The following is a 9,362-nucleotide window of genomic DNA, read 5'->3' as shown; positions in this document are numbered from 1 at the left end:
AAGAACTTTTTTTATAATTGTAAAAAGTAAACTGTTATGATACTTACGCAGTTGGTTTTCCAACCATTTTTGTTTCCCAAAACTCAGCATCGTAAACAATTTTTTCTATATGTATCCATTTAGTTGTATATATAATAAAATAACACAGTGGTCTTCTAGTTATATGTAACTGTCCCATCACCTGGTAATAATAACTATGGTCTTTTTTCAATTGCACTATGTGTTGACCATTATTAGGATACAATAGTGTACAATACTGTAACTGTAATTAAAAAAAAAAAATGAATATATTACAATTTAAAAGACATTAAAACTAGTTAAAGTAAATAATTTGCTTAGTTTTAGCATGTTATAGTATTTGGTATGAATTAACTTACCAGTTTATTATTCACTGCTTCAGATACATCGTTTGTATCCTTTGCAATATATGGTCACTGTATTTCGAGAATAGCATCATTACCGATAATACCATCTGAAAATTTGAAATATAATAATATAAAAGTAAAAACATAGAAATCAATATATTATGCAAAAAAATAATTTCACCTGGACTAGCAGCCAAAAATGCAATTTCGCTATCTACGATTAGACCACAAGTCTCAACACTTAATCCACTAACGACCTCAAACGTTTTTCGAGCATACGGTTCCATTTCAATACCATGATTAATTTCTTTCGACTTTATTTGTGGTTTGTATATAATTTTATAAACTTGATGTTTGCAGCTAGTAGTTTGCCTCATTTTGCAAATTTCACCAAATTTGGAAGCAGTTAAACGTTTTTTCCGCTCTTGAAACCATTTCAGATTTTCACTTTGATCTCGGGTGTCCAAATTTAACTGGTGCAGATTAACAGTTTTTAATTTATTTAGAAAACAATTTTTCTTAGTTTCTAGTTCCTCCGGTGATGTAGTGTCTATCAGCGGCTCAGCTAAACCGTAATGCTTATCTGGACCCGACGAGCTTCTTTTTTTATTTTTTTTTGTGGTATTTACAAATAAACTTCTTCTTTTTATAGTATTTTGTCGAATTCTATTCAAATTGTTTAGATATCTTTTTCCTATTTGTCCTGTATAAACAAGTAAAATAAATTGTATTTATTATTTATATATAGGTACCTCTATTTTTAAAATATTACCAGGACTTTTAAAAACCATTTTTTTGTGTGTTTGTTGTAAATACTCTTTAGAATTGAAAGAAACTATTGCTGCTTAAATTCTAGTGGTATATGTATTTCTTTGAGTGAAGTTAATTCGTTTACCTCCTATAAACTTATTGATTAGACTATTGAATTGCTCGCATAGATTATGGGCAACGTCTTGAATCAGGCTGCATGAATTATTAGCAAGACGAAGAACAATATTTTTTACTTCTCTCATCAATAAACATTTTTCTACATCACCAACTAAATTTATTTCACTGGATTTTGAACCAGAACAAAAATATCGGTCACAATTGTCATGTTGACCAAATCGGTGATATGGACTATTTTGAATATCTTTTCGAAGCTCTAAATGGGCAATAAAGTAAAGAAAAAAAAATAACTAAATAATTTAAGATTTCAGAGGTATAGTATAATTAATATTTTATGTGCTATAGTTAAATACGAAAATTAAAATACGTCAAATTTTAAACCTGAAATTTTGTTTGACATAGATAAATCGCTCGCTTTACGGTACTGTACAGCTTTGCTTTTGTTATGTCACTTCTAAATCGAAGAATATTATTTTGTATAAATTTTCTTGTATGAACGGGATATTCAGTTCTTTTGGTTAGCGCTAACAGTTTTTGTCCAAAATTTCGCAAAAGATGGTACCTACACTCAATTTTTTGAACCGTAAAATGAGGGCCATATGGTAGTACCTCATTCAAACGTTTGATAACGCAGCTGTCACCATCACCTATTTATGTGTATTTAATTTAATTACTTATAATAAATTAAGTTTTTAAGATATTTAAATATACCTACCTATGAGTTTATTATACTTGAGTCCATGCATTTGAACACTGTTCAAAAACCCTTCCAATATACCGGCAGCTTCCATACCTGTTGAACTACTTGTCCAATTTAAAAACAGTTATGTACAGGTTTATTTTCGTCTCTATTCAAAGCTCTTTGACAAATCGAACAGTAACGATGCCGAATACCGACGAACAGAACTTTGCGTGTATTGTATCCAATAATAGTTGCCGCTCCAGAAAATGCATCGTATTTAGTTTTATAAGATCTTTTAGACCATTGACCATCCGCAATAACGGTGCACATCGGTATACCATCCTCATCTACTACACCATTTTTTAATGCAATTTCTCTTTCTTCGTCTCCCGCCTTTTTCATTTCATCCCACGCTGAATCATGCACTACATCACCGACAATTGATAATATTGATTGGTATGTATTGGATGACATTGAAGGTATATCGATACTAGCCGAAAGTTCAGAAAGTTGTGCATATCCAATACCAATGATTATAATCTTGTTTTATTTGAATAGAACTAATAAAAACGTTTTAAATATTTCATAGTATTACCTATGGCTATTGTGGCATTTACTACTGCTTTATTTATTGGAATACATTCAAAATTATTAGTATTTTCGGAAGTTATTTTTTTTTCAATATTACACATTTTACAGTAAAAATAGAACACTGAAAAGTATCCCTGTCTCTCTTCTCTTTTAAAAATCATATCTAAAAATGAACATCCAAATCCAACACTATGACGACTATTTTGAATTTCATTGAAAATATGACCAATATCAACTATTCTACGACCATTCAAAATGTCCACCCTATAAAATAAAATTAATAGAAAGTAGATAAAGCTAGATTTACTTTAAAAAATTATATAAATATAATCATACACAGAAGATGATGTACTGGGTAGTTCATTTGACACGGCTACACTTTGGTTATTCACGTTTAATTCAAGATCACTATATACAATAGTATATATAAAAAAAAGTTAGTAAAGTTGTATTAAAAATAATAAAAAACATACTTATCTAGAATTGGATTAAATGATCTAAATTCCACTATTTTATCATCAAACGAAAAATGTTGTACAGTAGCAATACGTTTTGACCATAACGAAGTAGTATTTATAGGAGTAGAAGTTACTAAAGAACATCTAACAAAAAATAAATAATCGGATATCGTTAAAATGTGGTTGATTTAAGATTGTTTTTTTTTTATTTTTCATTTTTCATTACCAACAACTTACGAGGAACCTTGTATTAAATTTTTAAGTTTTTTAACCGAGTGAACATTTTTTTATCAACAATAATTTAAAAATGCATTGTCCGTGGGGGGGGGGAGAAACTCGTGATTTTGACGAATTTTGTCAATATTTGAACTTCAAACGCATATAAAAAAAAGTTGTGCCTATGTATTTTGATAATTTTTGAATTACTCATAGATTACCTTAAGTTAAACCTTCTATTAAATTCTCAAGTATTATTCAGCCAAAAAATTTTAATCGACATTTTTAAAAAAAATCAAAAATCGTTTGAAGCTAAATCGTCGTTTTACGTAATTTCGTAAAAGTTTAAATTCAAACGGTTATAAAAATTTTTGGTTTTAGTCCGGTAGTTTTTTTACAGATATTTGAAGAAAAACTTTGGACAATCTTATACCAAATTTTCAAACCTAAGGTATAAATACTTAAAGTTTTATGAACAAAATAACTTCAATTTTTCGCGTTTTATCATACTTTGTAAATAAATAGCTCAAAAAACATCAAAATCTTTCAAACGTTATATCATGGATAAATAGCTCAAACAGATACAAAGTGTTTGAAAATTGTATAATATTATATATAATAATAGTATTTTTAATTATTATTTTAATTTATTATATTTTTTAGTAAGTATTTTTGTGTGAAATATAAAATGTTATATAAATTTAATATTTATTAAAAAAATATAAAATTAACATACTCAGACATCACTGATTCAGCATTAGATGATGAATCTACAAATAATTGATTATCTTCTTCTATTTCATCACTAATAATATTTGACGATGTACTAGATTCCGGTTCCCTGTTTAAAATATACTTACGTCCTACGTCTTTCAATTGTATAAACAAAATAATATAGGTAATAAAATAATTATAATTACCATGTTGTTGTTTTGTTCTTAAAATTCTTAAGTCTACCTAAATTTTTTTTTTAATACTTTTACACCTCGATGGTGCTAATCGCTTCTTCTTCTTGTTAGGACAGTAATCCATTTTTAAATAAAGAATAAAATGTATGAAATAATCACCGATTAGCAATTTAAACTAAACTGATCGCCAGTTAATTATAATCCGACAGTCTACTGTTGCTCAATCAATAATCGTAATTTTATAGGCCCGTTTATAAACGGCAATCGTCAGTATACTATTTTTAAATAAACAATTAGCTGAAAGCCAACGTTATCGCAAATTATTTATATTCTAGTATTTTCATAAATATTGCAGAACGGATTGGTTGTGTCGTAGAGTGAGGCGGCGGCGCCGCCGCTAAAATGCACAGAATTGCATCTGCCGTTAGGTGCGCCACTGGACGGTGTAAAGAACTATACATTTTTTTGAAAAACCCTTCTACGTATTTCAAATGCTTCGAAGTCTTCGATGATCGTAGACTCATAAAAAATATACCGTTAGAAAGCCAATAATTTTTACTATGTTTTGTTGGAAACCGATTTCTGAAAATTGTATTAACAAGCGAGCATTACGACATAACAAAAGATCGTTTTATAAAAACTAATTTGCTTATATTTTAGAAAATAAATTGCATTTAAAATATCTGATTCCAACAAAACATAGTAAAAATTATCACCTTTCTAACAATGTATTACTTATGGGTCTACGACCATTACTGATTTCGTAGCATTTGAAATACAAACGTACTATTTTTGATGAAAAAAGACGGGTGCGGCGTCCTCTTAAAGTAATTATTTAATACTTAAATAGTTATATTAGACAAGTTTCTTTTCTTCTTTTTAACTGGGTTTTTTTTTTTATACTTTGATTATCATAAGCATCAATATCATTTTTTAATTTTCGAAAACTTCGGTTTTTTGGAAATTTATTATTTTAATATTCTTCAATTTTTCTATATTTTCCGAAACTCTAGGAAAAAAACGGTTTTTCCCGATATTTTCCCAAATTTCCCCGGAAATTTACCGGCATTTTGATCCCTAGTTAATACTGTGTTTTAATTTATGTATGTTTTAATTCCTAACCAATTAAAGTTAATTTAGATATTAATTGAATATTTAAAAAAATATTAAATACTAATAGTGTTTTTTTCTTGTCAGTCTTTACATAGTTTTGCAACTGGTAAATAAATAAAATAAATGTAAGTAACACAATATAATAATAAAACATATGTACTTTTTATTTTATTTTATTTGGCTTATGGCTTGGCTTTTATTTAAATTATATAACCTTAGTAAAATACATTGAATATTGTTATAATAATGTAATACACATAAGTATAATAGGATTGAGATTGATGCTTTGGCTTGAACATAAAAATACTTTGTATAACTTATTAAATAGCTTAAATGTATCTTTATTAATTTATTGAAAACTGAAACATTGCTTTATAGTTTATATTATAAAAAATAAATAAAAATATATATTTTTTAATATGTTACATGTTAATAGATTTTCCAGACATCCTTCATGACTGTTAGAACGATAAAAAGAAAAGAGAGAAGAAAAAAAGAACACTCTGGGTTTTTTTAAAAGTTTGAATATATTATACCAAAAAAAAAAACAAAGATGCGTAAGGCGCTAACACGACGCTACGACACGACGGAGCACGACGGGGAGGGGGCTTATCGGACGGTGTGTCGACCGATGCAATGCCGGAATTACTCTGACTATTGCACCACAGGGTAGGTGACTGATCGATGTAATGCCAGAATAACTCCAACTATTGCACCATTGACCGAGTCACAAACCGTTCGATAAGTGTGGTCTGGGAGGCCGCCTTTCCTACTTTGCGCAAGTCTGCCCGGGTGGGTCTTACTACAAAGTCGGAAAGACGGAGAATGGTACTTGGTCGTTGGTCGTGGGGCCTTTTATACCAGGTCTATCGGAAATTACACCGAGTCGGTCCCGTGTTCTGTGACAGAAACACGAGAAGATACCCGGTGAATCAGTGATTACACCAAGTCGGTCTCGTGTTCTGTGACAAAAGGCACGAAAAACCCAATCATTAACTGCCAATAGACGTACAATTTTCGGGATCAGTGCAAATGTCCATAATCCTCCACGCATATTACCCAAATCATAATTCAGATAACATGCATGAAAAATACAAACACCTGCACTTATAGCGCACAGCGCAGACAATAATGAGATAACACATTTTCCATGCAGCGAAAACAATAATATAAAAGAATATATGATAAATATAATAAAAAAATAAGAGTATGCGTAAACAGTTATGTTTACAGTTTAGTTATGTAATGTATATGAGGTATCTATACTAATATTAATAATTACTTTATTACTAAATTTAAATAATTATAAATGAGATCAATCTATTTATTAGTTATCCTAATGGTGCTCTTAATTACACCTTCGTACAAGTTTCGGAAAGAATGCGTCGTATGAGGCGTAGTTGTTTTCCACCAACTCCTCAAAATGTGAGCCATCTACACACGTTGATGATGCAAGAAGATAACAGCCAGTTTGCATATACATTCTAAGAACCGCCTAAAAGGTAAAATTGTATTTCTATATTTATAGGAAAATTAAATAATTTACCATATTTTTGTAGGTTTTATCAAGGTCCACTAATGGTGAATGGCAACATTGAGGGGTTGTTGTTTTGCAATACAGCAAATATTGAGGAAATAATGCCAGAATTACAAAATGTATGTTTATTTAATAAGAATTCTTCACAGCTAACTGCATTAATTCATTGTTTTGTATAAATAGGTCCGTGTTGCTGGATGTGATGGCACCTTTAAAGTCGTACCAAAATTTTTAGAAAATAGTGTTAATCAATTATTCACTTTTCACGTGATTTATAAAAATGTTGTAAATTTCAATTAATGGCAATAATTTACCTATTTAATTAATTAATAAATTAATAAACTATTCTGTAATATTTTGTAATAGACTTTTCCGCTAGTACATGCTCTTTTGACTGGGAAAACTCAAGAGATTTATGTGGCATTGTTGTTATACATAAGAAATGTGCTGCCTTTAGTATACAACAATGTTATAATAATAACTGATTTTGAGTTTGGTTTCATCAATGCAGTAAAGATTGTATTTCCAGAAAGTCCACATCAAGGATGTTATTTTCACTTTTGCCAAGTACAAATATAAAAACAAAATATATAGTTTATTAAAATTTGAATTGTATATTAATTAAAATATTTACTTATGAAGGCTGTCATACGTCAAGCAAGAAATAAAAGGGTTAGAGTATTCAATTTAAGAGGACGTGATACCCAAAGTGAAACGTATAAAACGGCTAAGAGAATGCGCTGTTAAGTGTTTTCGCGATCCGCATGCACGCGGCGTTTAAGCCACGCCTATTCCTCGTAGTCGGCGGCCGGCTAACGAGTTTCGTTCGGGAGTGCCGTTTATTATTGTATGAACGTTCGTCTAAGACCTTTTGCGTCATTATAAAAATTCATTCTCGTAATTGGACGGAGTTCATGTAAAGGGGGACAAGTCAAAAACAGCTATTTTACAGGAGATAAAAAAAACAACATAAAATGTTTTTTAAGACTTTAAATTGAATTTAGTTTTAAGATATAGAGTGTTTATATTATTTTATATATTTTAAAATATTTTTTAGAAGCACAAATAGTTTTTTTCAATTTTTTCAATGACTTATGCTGTTTAGCATTTAAAATTAATAACAATATGACTTATCTCCTTTCTCATATAGTGACTTGTTACCTTTGTCATCAATCCAATTTCAATTTGATGACTTATCCCCTTTCTCTTATTATGACTTGTTACCATTAGCATCTATAATATTTTAATAGAATGACTTATACTTACTATTTTTATTTAATTTTCTTACAGGTACCTAAATAATGAATAGAAATAATGTTTATCGAAAACAATTAATATCTTATAATAAATATGATATTCCTTTATTCATAAAAATTATAAACAATTTAAAAAACAAAAACAAACGTTAACAATATTGTAACAAAAAGTATAATGATATAAAAGTTATGCCGTTATCAATTAAGTTTTACTAATTTACACAAACTTGTGTTAAGTTAGATACTAATATTATCTCCAACCTTTGAGAATATTATAACTAGAATATAAATTTTAAAACTAAATAATATTAAAATATTACTTTTAGATAAAAAAAACGATTGAACAATATTTACTAAGGTAAAAACAAATTAGTTATTTAAAAATATATTATAAAATAAATAATGATAAATTTAAATGTCTTCTGCATCAGAAATAATAGGATCAGTAATCGTGTTTGTTTTTAAATTAATATAATACTGATGAAATACTTCGGGTATTAGGGGTAATAAAGATATGAGATCCTTTTTTTTTCGTTTTTTATTGGTAACTCTTCGTGGTAGGTAATTTGCTTATTTAGTAGATATTTTTGAGCACTTAAATAACCTTAATTTGCAACTTCAAGGTTCGGGACACAAAACCTTGGAATTTAGAGCAAATATTTTTATTTTTTACTTTTCAGAATGGAACGAAGTTAACAGTGTTCAAAAAATAATTCGAAACCCTTTTTGTGCAAAAGTTGAAGAAGCCCTAGAATATCTTCAAGAAGCTGTCATCGAACTGCAAAATCACTCTGACTGCAAAAATATGTTTGATTCTGGTATGAACCTTGAGGAATTTTGGTGCAGAAAGGCAACATTACATATTCAACTACGGGAAATTGCCTTACGTTATTTAGTAGTATTTTCAACTACGTATTTGTGTGAACAAGGATTTTCCAGTCTACTTGTGATCAAAAATAAACAGAGAAATCGCTTGGACGTAAGTGACGACATGCGTTTAGCCATTAGCAACATTCATCCGAGAATTGAAAAACTGTTCAAAGAAATGCAGCCACAAAAATTACACTAAGTAAATTATTAGTAAAGTTTAATAATTAAATAATTATATATAAAAGTACAGTAAAATAATAAAAATTTTTCAATAAATTTTGTGTATTCTTGTTAATGAGCAAAAAAAAAAAAAAGGTCCTTCTAGTTTGTTTAAAATTGAGGTGGTCCGCGACCTATAAAATATTGTGGAAGTGGTCCGTGGTGGTAAAAAGGTTGGGAAACACTGATGTAGACGATGACGAATCATTTTTTTTTTTCACAATATGGTTCTTCCGCTTCTTCTTTGTGATTTTTTTGC

At 29.0% G+C, this 9,362-nt stretch overlaps 1 pseudogene; it reads left to right on the top strand.

Moving 5' to 3' along the window:
- Nucleotides 1-6,568: 6,568 nt before the first annotated feature.
- Nucleotides 6,569-9,083, top strand: LOC112595086 (annotated as a pseudogene).
- The last annotated feature ends 279 nt before the right edge of the window (nucleotides 9,084-9,362 follow it).

Source organism: Melanaphis sacchari, unplaced genomic scaffold, assembly GCF_002803265.2.
Source record: "Melanaphis sacchari strain LSU unplaced genomic scaffold, SCAv2.0 Contig253_pilon_pilon, whole genome shotgun sequence".
Classification (NCBI taxonomy): Eukaryota; Metazoa; Arthropoda; class Insecta; order Hemiptera; family Aphididae; genus Melanaphis; species Melanaphis sacchari.
Note: the sequence above shows the minus strand (reverse complement) of the source record. Positions and strands in the feature narration are given on the sequence as shown.